At 41.8% G+C, this 18,289-nt stretch overlaps 1 long non-coding RNA gene across 1 annotated transcript; it reads left to right on the top strand.

Annotated features, from left to right (window-relative positions):
* The first annotated feature begins 2,676 nt into the window (after positions 1-2,676).
* On the top strand, positions 2,677-17,865 carry LOC137476461 (uncharacterized). The gene is made up of 3 exons (XR_011000385.1): positions 2,677-3,259; positions 14,923-14,970; positions 17,313-17,865. It is a non-coding gene; the product is annotated as an uncharacterized lncRNA (long non-coding RNA).
* The last annotated feature ends 424 nt before the right edge of the window (positions 17,866-18,289 follow it).

The raw sequence follows: 18,289 nt of genomic DNA on the forward strand, positions 1-18,289 counted from the left end.
ACTGACTCCCAAAGGCGATTGAAACTTGTAATTTCGTTTTGCTCGACGTGAAGTTATATAATCCTTCAGCACATTACATGGTTCTGCTGTGGCATTAGGGTATTAGTACTAATGGAAAGACATAGTTATTACAAACAATTCCAAATTTCACGGTGTGTGTCTAAATAGCAGAAAGGGATTTTCTCGTGATTAAAAAGAAAAATGGGTGGCAAAATAAGGAAGGAATGCTTGTTACATAGGATGATCCCCTGGAGGCTTAATTACTGAAAAAACAAATAGGAGGTGAATGCTCAAGATGTTTGCAGGTTAAACATTCCATGAGTATCTTTTAAATAAGAGTATCTGCAACCTTGGAGCAGCTAATTGCTCGAGAGTCACAGCCATTGGTGCTGCCTCATTTTCCCCTGGGATCGGCACTCACAACAGGATAATTCTTACCCTGATATAAGTGTCACAGTAGGGACTCAGTGTAATTTGCTGATATGATATCAAAAATAGCATTAAGGTAATTACATTTTGCACTTGCAATGTTTCACAGGCAATAATATAAAGTTATAAATAATGAAAAGTACTTTTTTTTATTTTTGCTTATAGTAACCTGGCCGTTCCCCACCAGAACCACAGTTTTCTACTCTTTTTCCTTCTAAGGTTGAGCAGTAAAGTTATTCAAAAGTTTTGGGGCTTTTTAAGCATCTTCAACACAGAATTGTATCCAAAAATCAGCACTGAAGACCAAAGTGAAATAAGTATTACGCTGTTTGACTTGGGAGATGTTCTGTAGCCTGTGATCCATTGTGTGATCTGTCTTCAGTACTGCTCCACTGCAGTTTAAATTGGACTCTCTGTTCCTCTCATTTTCTGGAGGAAAAGTAAAAAGAGTAGATTGTTTTGTTGCTGTCGCCTGGGCGTATTCCAGTTGATAAAACTGAACCTTTGTGATAAAAATTTAATTCCCTGTAACACTAACCTTAACTTGTGAACTGTGAAACCTATGCAAGGAAGATCAGCATTTGCAGCTCTTCAGGGGAAAAGTGACTACAGCAAGAAAACCAGACCTCGGTTTGTTGGAAATTGCCATGGAGATCTGGATTTAAATTGACCTCCTCCTGAGTTTACACCAGGTGACAGAAGTGCTACTCACTTGAGTCACCAGGGACAAAGGAAATGGATTTAATTATGATTTAGACTCAGCTCAACCAGAGGTTTTGCAAAGCTTTGTAATAAGGTGGTGGTGCTTCTTTCAAGTCTTGTATCAGTTTCTGGGAAATAACCAAGTCCTGGGAAGCACATCTTTATTTACATGGGGTATCTTATTTAGGTGGTACCTATCATCTTATTTAGACATTTTAGATTAGATTTACAACTTTGGTATTACAGAAAGGATGATTGTTCATTAAATCCTGGCCCAAACAAGTAACCCAGAGCTGACAAACGTGGGGGGAATCAGAGTTTAAGCTTTTGTAATTACAAAATACAAGCTGAAGAACTGATGGCAGCTGTCAAACCCTCTGGTGTAACTGGGATGGAGGTTGGCCTACAAAGCCTCCAGGAATTGCCCCATGGAAAGCTGCTCTGGAGCCAGCTGTGCCTTGGCTCTGCTTCATGCACACCTCCAGTTCTTGCAGGGAAAAAAATAAAAAAAAAAGTGTTTGTCTACCTGGCTTTGAGGGGCTCCCTGACCACGCTGCCCATGGGTGACAGTTTTCTGCCAAAGCTGGTCATGAAAACGTGTGGAGGAGCCAAGCTGGACTGATAATTTATCTTTGCAGCTGTTTTGATTTCAATACACAGAAACAACCATTTGAAGATAGATGGTACTTCAATAAAAAGGCGCTCTGAGCATCTCAAAATGAAAGCCTGGAAATGAAGGTGAATTCAGATGAGGTTTTTGAGGGCTCTCCTGCAATGGGCTAAATCACACAGAGCAAAAAAAGAAAGGCACATTTGAATATAATTTTATTTTGCCATTGAACACTGCTAGAGACCCTTTTTGTAGATAGACAAATGCTTGTCATTACTTTATGCTCAAAGGCAACATTGAAAGTGACCTGGAACAGGCAGGAACTGACTTTTTTCTACTAATATGATATGAAAGTTTTATCGTATTAGGAATTTTCTGTCATGGTGGATTAGTATCAGGTCATATTAATGTTCCTTTTTACTAACTTACAATGAAATGTGCTAACGTGACTACACTTCACCATCACAGGAGAAAAAAAGCAGAATGATTTTATATTAATGTGATACCATGGAAAGATTTCAATACCTCTGTCCCATGGCGAGCAGGAAGAAGTTAAAAATAAAATAAAATATAATGGCTTGGGACAAGGAGTTTGTGGGGTTTTTTTCCCAGGGATGAAACTCCTTCCCTTACCCTCCCTGCCCCCAACATCATGTCTATATTTGTTTAATGGTTTCTGGATTTTTGAAGTGATTAATTTTGAAGCAGTTTGGGCTTGATTTCATAATTATGGTTGCTCTCCCATTTCTAACTAAAAGTCATTGGGAGCAGCAAATACTGAATACCTATACAAAACAACCCAGGATGTTCCAGGCTGACTATCCCTTTACTTTCAACAAAGCAAGTGTTGACTTCTCAAAATGCTGATCTAGAAGCCAAATAAAAAAAAATAATAGAGAAAGTGGGGGAAAGAATAAGGGGAAGAGGGAAAAAAAAAGAAAAGGAAAAAGAAAAGCCATCATATTGTGTCTGTGCTCCATTATGCACTGAATATTGTGGCCAGAAATAATTAACAGGCACAAAGGGTGGCAGTTAGTCATTTGGCTGTATGATTGTACCTGCAAGGTTTCTTTCATCTGGAGCCAAAATCTGATAAAAATGGATAATGTTTGAAATGTTCAGTTTTATCTAAATTATGACCAGAAAAGGCCCGGGTTTAATCTTGGCTCCAAACATTTACAGGACAAAGCAGATGAGTTTGGCTCCTAGACTGAAATTCAAGTCATCTCTAATTCTGCAAATCTGTAATGTGGTTTTCAACATTTCCTTTTTGATTCAGCTAACATTCCTAGAAGCTTTGGTCTAAAATAAAAGGGATCAAGACCTTTCCAAAACCCTAAAGAGGTGATAAATTAAAGCAGAGTTATTTTTAAAAGGACAGGACTGCTCCATTAGATGACATCCCTGAAGAAGACTGGGCTCCCTGCTGGAAGGTGATGGAATATATTTACACCAGCTCAGAGGATTTGTGGGCTCTTCTGGCTGCCGGTACAGCCCTTTGCTTCAGGCCCTTGGCAGGTGAAGGGAGGAGAGCAGCCCCCATCGTGTTCCCATTTCCAGTGAGAGGAGAACAGTTGTATTTTTCAGTTGTTGTTCTGAGTAAGACCAGCGACTGGTCAGGAGCCCCTTGTCCTTTGGCTCTTTGTCATCCTGGCCCTGCGTGGGCTGTGCAGTGCTGGCTTCCAGGAGCACTGTGGAGCTGCAGGGCAGGGCTGGAGAGGTTGTGCCAGCCTTTTGTTTTAACAAACACCTACAAATGAGACAGGCCTTTGTGCTCCAAAGCATGGCAAGGGCAGGCAGAGGTGCTGGGCTCCCTCTCTCCATCACTGGACTGGGGACTTGAGTGCTGCTGTCAGGCTGGGGAACAAATCTCCCACTGATCCGGGTTGTTTATGAGCAGGTCACGGTGCTGTTGATCTGAGCAGCACGCAGAGATTTAAAAAAAGGTGGGCTCTACCAGGGAATTTGGAATCTGAAATGCTCTGCCTCATTGAAAACACTGATTTGGGAATCTAAAGCAAAGCTAATCCTAATCCATGGCTCAGCACAGCAGCAGCAGCCAGCTGCTAATGGAAACTGGGGAGAAAGTGTGGACAGCCAAGTCCAGCCCGGTCTTCCTGAGACCTGTAGAAGAATGTTGTAGTAGAGAGGAGAAACTCCAAAGTTTTTATGTCAGTATATTAAAAAACACGTTTGTTAATCATGTATAGTCATTTAAAAGCTCTGCCAGGTTAGAGAACCTGGGCTTCTCATCCTAGAGCTGTCCCCATGAGGCTCAGCAGCTCCTCATCAGAATGGCCTCAATTAAAACAGCAGCACCACTATCTGTAGATTACTGCTTTCCATAATTTATTTTGTGTTATCTCTCTCTTCAGACTGGTTTTTAATTTTTATGTTTGCAATTATAAGTGATTTAAAGGAAAATTCATTGCACGACCTGTCCAGAATCATTAAATTCACCTAGGTTGAATAACCTGATGCTCACCTGGAAATAACCACATCAGGGACATTATCTTACTGAATTTTCAGCTAACTTAGAAGTATAGTGCTTATCTTTTCTTCCTTTTTCTCTTCCCTCTCAAGTGTAGTGGTGGGGGAGGGGGGAACGTTTTTAATTCCCAAGAGATAATTAGTCAAGTCTGAAAGGTGTGCACTAATTACAGAATGCTGTATATCTCGTGTAGCTGATTGCAGCACAGGTTTCTGAATAGTAGGTATGATTTTTTCCAAACACTGTTCAGTAATTTGAAATGTTATTAGGGGATTAACTTTCCATATGAAAAGCTAAACTAATACTTATTATACAGATTATAGCAGCAAGTGGCCTACGAAGCTGTTGAGGCCATTATTTTGCAGGCTGCCATCACTGCCAAGGACTGAGGAGAGTGCTGGATAACCATCCCAGCCAGGGAATATCCACAGCAGCCTCCTCTGCTGCTCCTCATCCTTCCCACCTCTGCCAACAGCAGGCAAGCTGATGGGCTGGTTTAGGAACGTGGCTCTGAGATGAAGAGGCAGAGGAAGGAAAGTGTGGGGATTGTTTTGTGCTATGCTGCTCTGCTGTGGCTGCAAACCAATCAAACTCTGCTGATCTTCTGGTGTTATTTAGAAGCCAGTCTTTGGGAGAAGGCTATTAAATGTTTACTGTTTTGAGAAAACGGAGCAGTACACTTTAAAGTACATTTCAGCTTGCTGGACACAGGGTAAAGTTAGTTTCTGCATCAGTATTTTTAAACCCCATTAAATAGCTTGGTGGTGGTGGTAGGTAGTAGCTGTTGCTGATTCTTCTTCCCTCCTCCCCAGTCTTTATGCTCTTGTAGGGTCACATATTCTCTCTTTGTGTGACCTCTGATATTTGTCCAGCCCATGGGAAATCGAACTGGATTCCCCCAAGCTAAAAGCATGAAGCTGAGGCTAGAGCTAAAGGCTTGTAGTTCCAGTGAAAACCTCCCAACAGCAAATGCAGACCTACTTTTAAATGGAGGCCATGCAGCTGTGAGCATGGAGAATGGGAGTATGTGGAGCAGGAGAAGGAAGCTCTTAGATTTCTCTGCTGAATAAATCAGCACTTAAGTGTTAGGACTCGCACTGGGGCTGTAAAATGCACACTAGCCAGTGGATGGAAAATACCTGTGTACAGCTTGTGCTTCTAGGGGAAATGTAACCTGGTTTTGGAAAAGAAAAGCATCTTCTTGCTCATCTTTTTAAGTCTGTACACTGGTTTAGTGTTAAATTCCAACACCACTTCACCACCAGCACCACCCCCAAAAAAGAAAACAACCCTGCCATTGTTTCAAAAAGAAAAATGTAAAAATGTACTAATTGCATCATATTATTTACACTGAGTTGTATTCTTTGTTTTGGAAAGTACTTGGTCAACTCTTCATTAATAAATTAAACCAGATTTCATTATGACTTTTTTCTCTGCCTTTTTGTCTTCATTTTGCATTCTTTGATAGATCAACCAGCAGAGCTCTTCCTAAAAGGACTTGCTTATTCTCTTTAACAAATGTCCAAATTATTTATTAAAAAGCAAATTATCTGTTCTCACATCTGCCTACCTTATTAATCAGTGCTTCCTTTGCTTTGCGTTTCAATGCTCTTCTGTTTGTAAAATTGTAGCTTCAGCCCCTCTGTTTGTGCTGATATATGATTGAATAGCTTATTGAAGGCATTTTGTCTGCATTTCTGGAATACATTTGCTGTTCTAAATTTTTTAATGCATTTAGCTTCCAATACGAAACTTGGGGAAATGGTTCTGAACATCTCCACATCAGGTTCCCATTGCATCCCTTTGTCTATCCTAGCAGTAATATCCTCTGAGATTTTCTCCTGCAGGCATCTCTGAAACCCTTAATTGAACCACTAGTGTGCTTGTTTAAAGTGTTTCCCTCGCTTGGCTTTCTAAAATGATTTTTAAGCTTTCCCTACACACGTTTTCAGTTTCCCCAGCCTTTCCCTTAACTAATGGCATTATGATGGTCTCCTGCCTTCAGGGATCTCTCTTGAACTACATGAACTCATAAAGTGTCAGTGGAGACTTCTCTCACTTTCTGTTCCCACTTTTATTTCTCTCTTGGATATCTGATGTCTGGGCTGTGGGCTTCCTTCAGGCTCAGCTGTGAAGTAGCTGTGCATCCTTTTGCAAGAGAAGAAGGGGTGTAAGTCACTGCCTTGCTCCCTTGCAAGGGGTGCTGCTGAACTGATAGGGAAACTGCATTTTACAAGGAGAAACTTGGCATTGATGCCATTACCAGTGGCTCAAACAGTGAGTTCTTTTGACTTTTTGTATCAGGATATGCCCATCTGCTCCTTGCACCCTCAGCTGTCTAACCAAAGTTAGAAAACTCAGACTGAAGTGCCAGTGAGGCTTTCAGGTTAGAGCTCTGGTTTATGTGTAGTCAGAGATTTGGGAAGCCTTGTGGGAGAGATTAAGGAAGATCTGTAGAACACCCAGTATGATGGTAATTTTAAATTGCTTCTCCTTGCAGTTTATTTTGATTTAGAAAAAGCAAGCAAAACCCAATTCTATCATAGTTTATTTTTACCTAAGATCAGCCAGCATGAAACACTCCACCTTTGCAGTTTTGATTGTTATGACAGGGTGAGGAGCCAGACAGGACTGAAAAAGCCACTTAGCTCCAGTAGCCTCCTGCAAAGCACCAGTGTTCAGGTAGGAGGCATCAGATACAGTTATATCTTATCCATACAGTTAAATTAAGGCAAATCAATTCTTTAAATGTTCCAAGCAGTCATTGCATTTTAGTTTGATGATGTCACTCTCATTCTGGAGAGTGAGTTCTTAAATCTTTGGGTTTGACTCAATTAAAAGAAAAATTAAAAAAACTAAACCAGGAAAAAACCTCACACTGAGAGATTTTGACTGTCCGATTCACTTTTGGTTTTGTTTCATTAGGTTTTGCCTTTTTCTTTTAATACTTGATCAAATCTTTCACTTCTGATATTCCATGGATGGGTTCAAAAGCAGTTTTGTTTGTCTTACATATTGTTCCATATATCTGTCTTGAGCTATGCTGGCTTCTCTTGTCATTTTGACACTGATTTACTGGAATGAACTTATATTTTAAACTCTGTTACTGTTCTTTAAATGCCTTCCATTCCACATTAACATTTCTCAACAATAGTTAGTTCTAATTAGTTTTTTTCCAGCCTGTTTGCAAACCTAGCACAATATCTTCTGAAAACAAACTTGCTGAAGAATATCCGACATTTGAAGAAAATAAATGATCAAGTGACTTTGCTGCTGGTAGTTCATCTATGTTCTGTATGTGCTTGCACCCAGTTATATAAATCATTTATATATATAGTCATTTAACTCCTAAAGGAAAAAAATTAATTCTATTAAAGGTCTGCTGCAGAAACTAGTGTTTTCACTGACCTATAGCAAGAAGAGATTCAAAGGCTTATGAGTAGGTCATAGATTCCTGTTGGGGTCTTCTGAAACAGCTCACAAATTCTGTCAGCAGCTGAGCCCCAAAAAACTCACTCCTACCACATTGGAAGAGTAAAAGTGAGAACACTCATGGATTGAGATTAAGACAGCTCAGCAGGGAAAGCCAAAGCAATCCACAGAAGCAAAGCAAGGAATTCATTCCCCCTTCCTGATGGAGCTCAGCCATGCCCAGGGCAGCAGGGCTCCAATGCCCAGGGCAGCAGGGCTCCAAATTCCAGGGCAGCAGGGCTCCAAATTCCAGGGCAGCAGGGATCTATGTCCAGGGCAGCAGGGCTCCATCCTCCATGCCCAGGGCAGCAGGGCTCTATATCCAAGGAAGCAGGGCTCCATGCCAGGGCAGCAGGGCTCCAATGCCCAGGGCAGCAGGGATCTATGTCCAAGGAAGCAGGGCTCCATGCCCAGAGCAGCAGGGCTCCAATGCCCAGGGCAGCAGGGATCTATGTCCAGGGCAGCAGGGCTCCATCCTCCATCCCAGGGCAGCAGGGATCTATGTCCAAGGAAGCAGGGCTCCATCCTCCATCCCAGGGCAGCAGGGATCTATGTCCAAGGAAGCAGGGCTCCATCCTCCATCCCAGGGCAGCAGGGCTCCAATGCCCAGGGCAGCAGGGATCTATGTCCAAGGAAGCAGGACTCCATCCTCCATCCCAGGGCAGCAGGGATCTTTGTCCAAGGAAGCAGGGCTCCATGCCCAGAGCAGCAGGGCTCCAATGCCCAGGGCAGCAGGGATCTATGTCCAGGGCAGCAGGGCTCCATCCTCCATCCCAGGGCAGCAGGGATCTATGTCCAGGGCAGCAGGGCTCCATCCTCCATGCCCAGGGCAGCAGGGCTCCATCCTCCATCCCAGGGCAGCAGGGCTCCATCCTCCATCCCAGGGCAGCAGGGATCTATGTCCAGGGCAGCAGGGCTCCATCCTCCATGCCCAGGGCAGCAGGGCTCCATCCTCCATCCCAGGGCAGCAGGGCTCCATCCTCCATCCCAGGGCAGCAGGGATCCATCCTCCATGCCCAGGGCAGCAGGGCTCCATCCTCCAATGCCCAGGGCAGCAGGGATCTATGCCCAGGGCAGCAGGGCTCCATCCTCCATGCCCAGGGCAGCAGGGCTCCATCCTCTATCCCAGGGCAGCAGGGATCTATGCCCAGGGCAGCAGGGCTCCATCCTCCATCCCAGGGCAGCAGGGCTCCATCCCACGGCTCAGGGACTTGCAGGGACAAATGCCACACACCAAACATCCCCTCTTCCTCCTTCTTCCCCCAGCTCCGTACACTGAGCCTGGACCAGAGGGTCTGGGACATCCCTGGGGCTGCCTGGGCTCAGCTGGGTTCCCTCCCAGTCCCTCTCTGCTGGGGTGGGCTGAGAGGCAGGAAAGGCCTTGGCTCTAAGTGCTGCTCAGCAATAACAAAACCACCCCTGACTTATCAACACTGACCCAGCACAAATCCAAAGCACAGCCCTATACCAGCTACCATGGAAAAGTCACTCTATCCCAGTCAAAACCAGCACACATTCCTACTGAAATGCTTTAAAGGCTTTCTACCTCCCCACACGTGTGGGCAGGGGTTTGTCTTGATCTTAAACAGGTTTTCAGTTTCTCTAGAGACAGTGGAGAGCTAGAGCTGTACCAAGCTTTACAATTTTCAGTGAAAGAAATTTGCATATATGTTAACATTTTTGTTCTCTTTAAACCAAACAACTGAATAATTAGCTTCTTCATCTGTCTTTCATGTACTGCTGCACAGACATCCATTACATGTCCTCTACAGCAGCAAAAAACCTGCGCAGAAATGTTTCATTCAGTGTTTGTTTTTATTGCTAGGAGGACTGTTTGCAGACAACCTTATTTTAAATTTATTTTTGATTTAAAACAGCGCCCATGGATGTAAATGTACATTGAAAGAGAGAGAGAAAATATTTTTAGAAGCATACAATTAATATGAGCTGAGGGTTAATGCATTTATGGTGTGCCATTCTGATCCATGTGATTATTTTCTCTCTCCCTTGTATGCTATCTTTTCATGGTTTGGTGCTCTTGAGGTATGAATTTTAGTCAAATAAAGACAAAACTGTGGTTGTTTTATTACTTGTATTACAGTAATTCTTAGGAATCCAAGTCATGAGGCATAATTTCACTGCCCTAACCACTGCAAGCAGTGCTGAACCAGAAGAGATTGCTGAAGAAATTACAGCACACGCAAAAGGGAAGCAAAGGGGGGAATGCACAGCCCGAGTTCAATGCCCTGCATGGGGCTGGTGGGAGTTTCTTCCTCCCCACTCTCTGCAATGTCAGTTCTCTCTTAGGTCTTGATTTCTTGCTCTCTGTTTAGTCTTGCTGATAGAGGAAACATAATTAATGTGCTGGTTGGCAGTTACATCCTTCAAAGCTGTGCCAGAGGAGAGCACTGGGAGCTAACTAGAAATTTAGAAAACCCTCTGAAACATGAGGAGCAGCATGGGAGCATATGCCCATTTTCTGGCTTCTATTTGGCCTTTAAAAACATAACTTAGGTGAACAAGAGTAGTAAAACTTTCAGCAATGGGTGAGAGTTCAGCCATCTTGGGGACTGTGAGGATTTTTGGAAATTTCTTCCATCTTCATTTTCGGAAGTGAAGATGAGTCCCATGGAATTGGCTGGACTGGAGGGAGTGATTTATTGCTCTGCTTTGCAGTGGTGCTGGGAGCTGTGCATTCAGGGGAAAAACACTGCAGTAATAAAGTTATAAGTAATGAGAGACTGCCTGGCTAAAAGGCTTAGCTGTGAGGTCTTGTATGAAAAGAAGCTGCAAGGCTTCAGAGATTGCATTCCAGAAACTGGCTTTGGATGATGTTTAAGAGAAGTGCAAGTGCAGCTTGATGAAAGCAGCTAGACCTTGACTGAGCAAATTTGGCAGTAAATTTGGCATTCATTTTGGTTTTAATGTTACTCAGATTTTTAAAGGGAGCAAAGCACCAAAAGCCAAGCAGATTTCATCTCTGCTTGATTTCCAGGTTTGATTGGAGAGCAGGGGACAGGGAAAAGTCCTCTCCCCTCACAGTCCTATTGCTGTCTGTCCATCCCCATCTGCCTGTTCTACCCTAAGCCTTAATGCCAATTTCATAACACTTAGGTGACCTTCTAACTGTGGATTTTGGCTTGTTTCCTACATGCCAGCAGCTCAGGGAGATACAAGGATGACACATGAACGAGCACACCCTTGAGAAAAGAGGATTTTTGGAGAAAAGAGCTGTGACAATCTCAGCAAGAGAACCGCCTTGCTCGGTTCCTCTGCGTTGTACCACAGTATCAAAGAAATGCTTGGCACAACTGTCACATTGCCTTTGTTCCCAAACAACCTGCAGGATGTGCAATCCAGGCAAAGCACTCAGCTTAAAGAAGCAAGCAAGGCACCACGCTGCTCCCTAAGCTGCTGTGAGAGTTTTGTGCATTGCTGTGTGCATGGTGCAGCCTCATCCCTGTGCCCTTGTCACGGCTGCATCATACTCCACCGGCCTGGCTGTGAGAAATGTGAGTGACTCCTTGTGCCACTGCTGAGTGCTACTCAGCTCTGAGAATCTTCAGGCAGCAAAAAAAAAAAAAAAAAGAAAAAAGAAAGGTATAACAGGGAAGGGATGGGCGTTGTTCTGGTAGTGCAGGGCTGGCTTTTATCTGGGATTGTTTCGAGTCGCACCAGAAGCATGAAGGGATGGTGCAGAAGGTACAGCAGATCTGGGGCTTTGCTTGCCTCCTCTAGCCAGTCACAGTTGGCAATGATTTGTCCCTTTGACTTAAAAATTTGCTCACAGTGTGTGTAATCTTTTCCCATTACACATAATTTTTAATTTCATTGTAAAGTATGTGTTTGGAGATAGTGTAAGCCTGTCTACAAAACACATCTGAAATTTCAGCATGCAAGTGAGTGTAAAACATTTGATTTGATGCTGTTCAAACCAATGCTTGTTAACAGCATGGCATACAGGTAGAGAAAGTATAAAAATGTGGTGTAATGCAGTGGAATGAAAAAGTATCTTTCCAGTTCTATTCTGAGAATGCAGCAAAAATAGCCCAATGTCAAATGCTATTTGATATCACTTCTTAATGTGTCTGATACACTTATTCTTTATGTGAGCCCACTGCTATCTTGCTTATGCTGCAAAAAAAATCAAAAACACCTTTTTTTTTTTTTTTTTTTTTTGGCTATAAGTGTACCAAATTAGTTTCTTGGTTTCATTCTCAACTCCTTATGGTTTTTGAGTTGAGTAATTGATGGCATTCCTACCTCCATGTTGTAGAAGCAAATTTGAACTTAAGAGCTCCATGTACTGTTCACAAAATCTCGTCTCTCTGCAGGGGAATGAACCCCATGCAGTTTCACTTCTTGCCAAATTGAGAGAAGGTGGCTGCAAGGAATTGTAGCACTGGCATGTCTGCTCTGACACCAATGCTGGACAAGAAGGAGCAGGAAGAAAGCAAGACCAAAAGCTTCTCTGTGAACCCTGGCAGACTCAGCCGTGGCGAGAGGTTGGGTTTTATTCTAATTACAACGTGAGCAATGGTAATATTACAGTGAGCAGATAAATGGGAGAAACAGGTATCAAACATGTATTGCATAGTGCATATTTTAATTGCATATTGCATATAGTGCATATATAAGCGTATATTGCATACTTTAATTGCATATAGTAAAATTCAACAGCATTTTTAGCTAAATTAGCTGGTCAGTGTGCCCTGGCAGGACTGTGTTGCTGGGTTGTGTGTAACCTTTAGGCAGAGCTCGGGTTGCAGGCCTGGGTTCCGTGCTGACAATAACCACACTGTCTCACTGACTTATTGTGACAGCTGACGTCCGGTTACTTTCAGTGATTTGCAAAGCTGACATTTCCCTTTTGTGAACCTGAAACTCCTTTCTGCTGTATTGCCCAGATATTTTGAACATACCAGGCAGCAGTGAAGAGCAGGGAGAAGAGGGCTCCTTTCTCGCTGAACCTGGGGAAGGGGGGTCCTGCAGCAAATCCGAGGGGTGGAAGGAGCTGGAGTATAAAAAACAACTGGGCCCCAGATCAGTGTAGTTGTGGTCAGAGGCTTATTTCTATTAATTTGTCATGCTATAAATGCCACACTACTTTTCTATTCCGTAGCAGATATTCTCCTGATCTTACAATATTTTCCTTCCTTATGGTAAAGTGTATCTGATTGAGCCAATTTATACTGACAGCTTTCCTAAGTTAACTTCTCTGTGAACTCCCAGTTCATTTAATACATTTTCCTCCTGCTTCCCACATTTGAGTTACCTTTGTTCTGTGTCTGAAGGATAGGAAGCTGATAGTTATTTTATATTTATATTTCAAGGCTGCTTAATGTTTAATGAGGCTGAATATGTTGTAAAAAGCTTCGGAACACTCAGGCTGGTTAATATTTCATGTCGATCTACAGAGACAACTATATTGATCTTTTAAGCATCTGCTAAACAAGACAAGGAATAAATTAGATTTTGGTCAGTTTGATTTGGCTGGTGAGTTAAATAGCTTTTAGAGCATTATCACCTTTTAAAATGTTTTGTTTCCAGTTGAATAAAGTAGATTTTAAAGGCAGTATTTCATGTCGTTTCTCATTGCTCTTCGTCTTGCCTGTTTCATTTCAGCTGTGTTTGTGTGTGTTACGAAGGGATGCAGGAAAATAAAGAGGGGATGTTTGCACTGGCTGCTTTATGCACCCATAATTAGACCTTCTAAAGCCACAGTGGAAGGGCCCTACTTGTCCCTGTTGACTGCATTTTGGACACAGGTTCCCACTATTAAACTAATGGTTATTTACATCACAGCTACATGCTTAGAAAATTGTCTGCAAAGCTGGACCATGAATACAGTCTGATTCAGGGGAAAACCTACTTTACCCCCGAGTTTCTTATCCCTGTGGACCTATTTTAACATCTTGTATGCAAGTTTACTTTTTGCCAGCTTTGGGGTAACAAGTGCAGAAAATGGATTTCCTTGCAAAAAGAGGAAAAATAAATTATCACATCCATTCAGATGTCTACAGAATTGTCCTGTAAACCTACAGCAAGTGGATAACAAGGCTTTACAAAGGTCCTTTAATACTGAAATAATTTCATAACAGGTTTGTGATGATTGTAAATTGCCAAACTCCTCGCTCAGAACACGCAGCACGTGTAGAGCTGATCTAAATTAGACATTTTTATTAAGAAGCCGAGTAGGCAGCCTTGGCATAGAGCCATGGGGTTTGAATGTTAGCTCAGGAATAGGTCATGAGCTACTTTAGAGAACGACCCATGTAGGAAACACTTGGCAGTTTGACTAAACTCAAGTGTAAGTTACTGCATTTAATGTCTCCATGAAAACTGTACCCTCTAGCCTGCAAGTATACAAATACTTTTCTGGTATAGAGCTAACTTTTAAATTATTTCATAGGAAACTAAATATTCCAACTCAGTATAACCCTGAATAAGTCTGTTTCAGGTTAGATATATTTAAGTTTATAAGTATATATGGGAATAATGGAATCATACTTTTTTAGTACCTTGCATTTGTGGAGTTTTTTTAATTGATTGTTTAACAATACTTTGCAGTATTTAGTTTGGAACAGATGTAATAGCTGTGAAAGCTTCATTTCTTTGGCAGAAAACTATTCAAAGTTATCAGTTATCAGCGATTTGGGGAGGTTTGGGGTTTCCCAGTAATGTTACACCCGGACTGTTAACTGAATTTAAAATTTAAGCACAAAATAAAAAGGCAAAGGAATTTGATGCAAAATCTGCTAAGCTAAGAGCAGGAATGAAGAGAAGGATACCTCGAGGATACCTCCCCAGCACTCCTTTTGCTTCATTCCTGGTGCCCGTGGAATTTCCTTGTGAATTCATTCTTTTAAAAAAGATGCTCCCTATGATTTTAAAATGTCTCGCCTACATGTTACCCTGTAAAGATTTCAGGAAGTTTTCGCCATCTGAAATCTGCTGCACTTGTCATTTGACGGGTTCTCAACTAGCATTCCTTCCTTTTATGTCCCAGCAACCTGTGTGATGCAGTGAAAGCCATATTTAAATTTAAAGCTGGAGAGGGGCATTGGGAGTAATCTGGGGGGATGTCTTTGACCTGTCCCTCTCATCAACACTATGTTCTGTGTGTCTGTGTTACCTTACAGTTGATCTAATGATCAAAGCTCATCTCCACTTTTACTACTTCCTGAAACATTCAATTCTCTGACTTTTATCCAAACAGGAGGTATGTCCTGAGAAGCCCTGAGGACATCAGGCTCCTGGGAGTTCAGTAAGCACAGTAATTACTTCAAGGTACATTTTCAAAAGCTATGCTAATTTTTTATCTTTAGTGCTCCCATTGGTCCTTTTTAAAGCCTGTCAGGCTATTCCCATATAAAGAAAATATTTCCTACACATCTCGATGCATGTCTAAATTCTTGTTGATATGATGGAACATTGTCATTTCTAATGTATGTGTCCCCCTTAATTAGTACTCAGATTCTAATAGTACTCATTTTAATTAGTACTCAGATTCGGGATCGTGCCATAACTTGTTCTGTACAGCTGTTCTGGAATTTCAGGTATGTGCTAGTTCCAGACCACAAATGTGGCCAACTTTACAAATAAGGCCAGCTAAGAAACATTTAAAAATACTAAAACTTCAGAAGATAGCCAACCAGATCATATTTGGACCCTTTATGATTATGAAATAAATTCTTCCCCAGGGAAAACAACTAATGTGCAGTATATGAAACTGAGCTCTGCTGCCCCGAGAGCCAACACTTGCGCTGAGGATGGCTGTCCCTCACTTGTCAACGGGAATAGTAATGCATACCCAGGACAATTCTATCCTTGTCACTGCCACTGTGAAGAAATGCTATTTCTTCCTTTATCCTGTGGGGAGGCAGAATGCAGGTGTGAAATTGGCTGCTGTGCCCTTTGTTTACTGTTTCGCACTAGGGGAAAGCTGGTGACTTGTTCATTCTGAGGTTGCTTTGAAATCCATCGTGACTGGGATAATCTATACAGCACTTGAGTCTCAGGGACATCAGCCTTACTGGTGCCTGCAACTTCAGTGGGAAATAATGCCCAATTCTCCCTTTGAGATTGGTGAATATGGTTAATATGCTGCTTGCTGGAACACAGCACAGCTAAACTGGAGCCACGGAAAGAGAAGTGGCAGATGCTTCCAAGTGCTTGGCTAGGGGCCAAGTCAGGTTTTGCAAAATTTTTAGCTATGAAATCTTTTTTTGTGGATCCTTCTGTCGCTCTGTGAAACTCACTTCATTTGCTAAGGGTGATGCCACCATGACTCAATAAAACGCTTCAGGCTCCCTGAGCAGACCACTAAGACTTTACACACTGCCTTCCATGAACTAGACTTACACCCTAACTATCTCACAGGAGTATGAATCAGTCTAATTCCTAACTGTTAGTGCTCAGTAGTAGCACGGAGATCAGGATCTGATGGTTGTAAGGTTATTTCTGACCTCCAGTCCCACCACTCCATTGTTCCGCTTGCCTTTGGGTGGCCGAGGCCTTAGACTAGGCCTTAGAGTAGTTCTTATACTAGGAGTTCATGATAACTTCACTGGGATCAAGATCAGCTTCTGCAGAACAAATATTAAAACATTATGCAACTATTGTAAGGTACTTGTGTAACGAGAGCAGGATGGGCTGTGATCTCCTGTCTCTAGGGAGTTATGTACAGACCCGTTTATTGGAATAGCAGACAGATTCAACCTGACTGAATCATTAAATGGAATTATAAAACAATGAACATTAGCCACTTAGCTCATTTCATCAACTCCAATCATTTAAACTGCATGGGCAATAATAATGGCTATTCCAGATATCTAAGTAAGAAAAATGCACCTTTGATGCATTGTGGCACAGGCATGGTGAAAACACTGAGTTAATGGAGGATCTATGTAATAAGTTACCATACAGAACCTGCAGTTGGAAATATATAAACAGGCTTCCCAACAGAATTTCACTGTGTCACAATTGATTAAGAAAATCGGCAAAAACTGACAAGATAGGCACAAAATGGATTTCCATGTTGCTGGGATGAAGTATGGCTTCCAGCAATTAATGGTTTTAGTCATATTAAGAAGATAAATAATGCTATCTGACATTTCAGTATTTCACATTACACTAAAATTTTGTAATGTTTGCTCATAATATGAGTTGAAATATGTTACCTAGGAAAAAAAATGTTATCTCTGGAGCAGTCAAACCCCATTAGAAACCTTAGGCTTGAAAAATCACAATGTTAACAGTTATGTCCCCTAGCAAAGGTTTGCTTTCCTTAAATAGTGTTAAATTTAAACCCAGAAGCTCTAGTCTCTTTTGGAGTTACTCTTCCATAGTGCATTGAGCTTGAAAGGGAAATTTAGTGCATGGAATGTACTGAATGTTGGTAAGAGAAACACCATGGAGAACTGCAGAAACAGGGGAGCCATTAAAATGAAATCACATCAGGGATACTTAATGTTCTCCAAAACTGTTTCTACATTCTCCTTTATTGAAAAAGCTCCTAATCTTAATATGACCCCATCACCCACTATTGATAAATAATTTTATTATTTCAAAACCTCATTCTAATGGGCCTGTTTGCCTTTTTCCTAGCTGGATATGTGCTACCTGAGTATCATTCTTTAGAGAAAAAAAGAAAATCTTTTTATGGATCTGAATTTTCAGTTCCTGTTTGTGTGAAAAACTCCTCTGATTTCAGCATTCTTACTCACGCAAGTACAGTTTTAGCCTGGAAAATACCAATCTGTTCCAAGCAGTAACAGGAATCAAGAACAAATATGAGAACACGATTTTTCTCTTGCGTGCTGCTAATTCTGTTCCAAATTCATTTAGTAATGTGGAAGAAAATGTGATTGCTTGTCAAAGCACAGATGTGTTTTTTTTGTTGGGACGGTGCACAGTGCATTCAGAAGTGTCATGTTTAGCTGAGGGCAACAATGCTTAGTGTCTCAGCACCCAACTCCCACTGAATTTCAACAAGAGTGAGCAAACAACCTTCCCCTGGGCTCCAGTGAAAATCCTTGGCTTAGCATCCAGTCTGAGCTGCAGTTTCACTTGCAGGAAACAAGCGGTTTTTTGAGGTCTTTTAAGGTATTGTTTCCTGAAAGAGCAGAAGATAATCTGAGTACACAGAGAGTAGTGAAAATCTGTTAGCAAAATATGTTAGTTTGATAAAGATTGTCAGGATTATTGAGTACAATAAACCTTTCCAAATCCAAGCCATAAAGAAAATATATAATCATTTTCATGCGCCAAGATACAATTTTATTGCTTCCCAGATAACACTGCATTTAGGCTCTTGTTTAACTTGAGGGTACTGTAAAAGCAAAACTAGTTCACTTTTATGACATTTGCCCTACTGTATGTTAGTGGGAGAGGTGGGGATTTTTCAGAGACATTGCTGGCAATGTCACAAGACGCGCACCCCAAAAGCTTAGTAGTGGTACTACTACTTGGTAGTAGTGACATGCAATCTCTGTCAGAGCCAGCAATCTACATTTCATTATCTTCAACTGCAAGATGTAAAATATTCCACCACGGTTGTTCTATGACCTTATAAAAACGACACT

This window comes from Anomalospiza imberbis, chromosome 6 (assembly GCF_031753505.1).
Source record: "Anomalospiza imberbis isolate Cuckoo-Finch-1a 21T00152 chromosome 6, ASM3175350v1, whole genome shotgun sequence".
NCBI lineage: Eukaryota > Metazoa > Chordata > Aves > Passeriformes > Viduidae > Anomalospiza > Anomalospiza imberbis.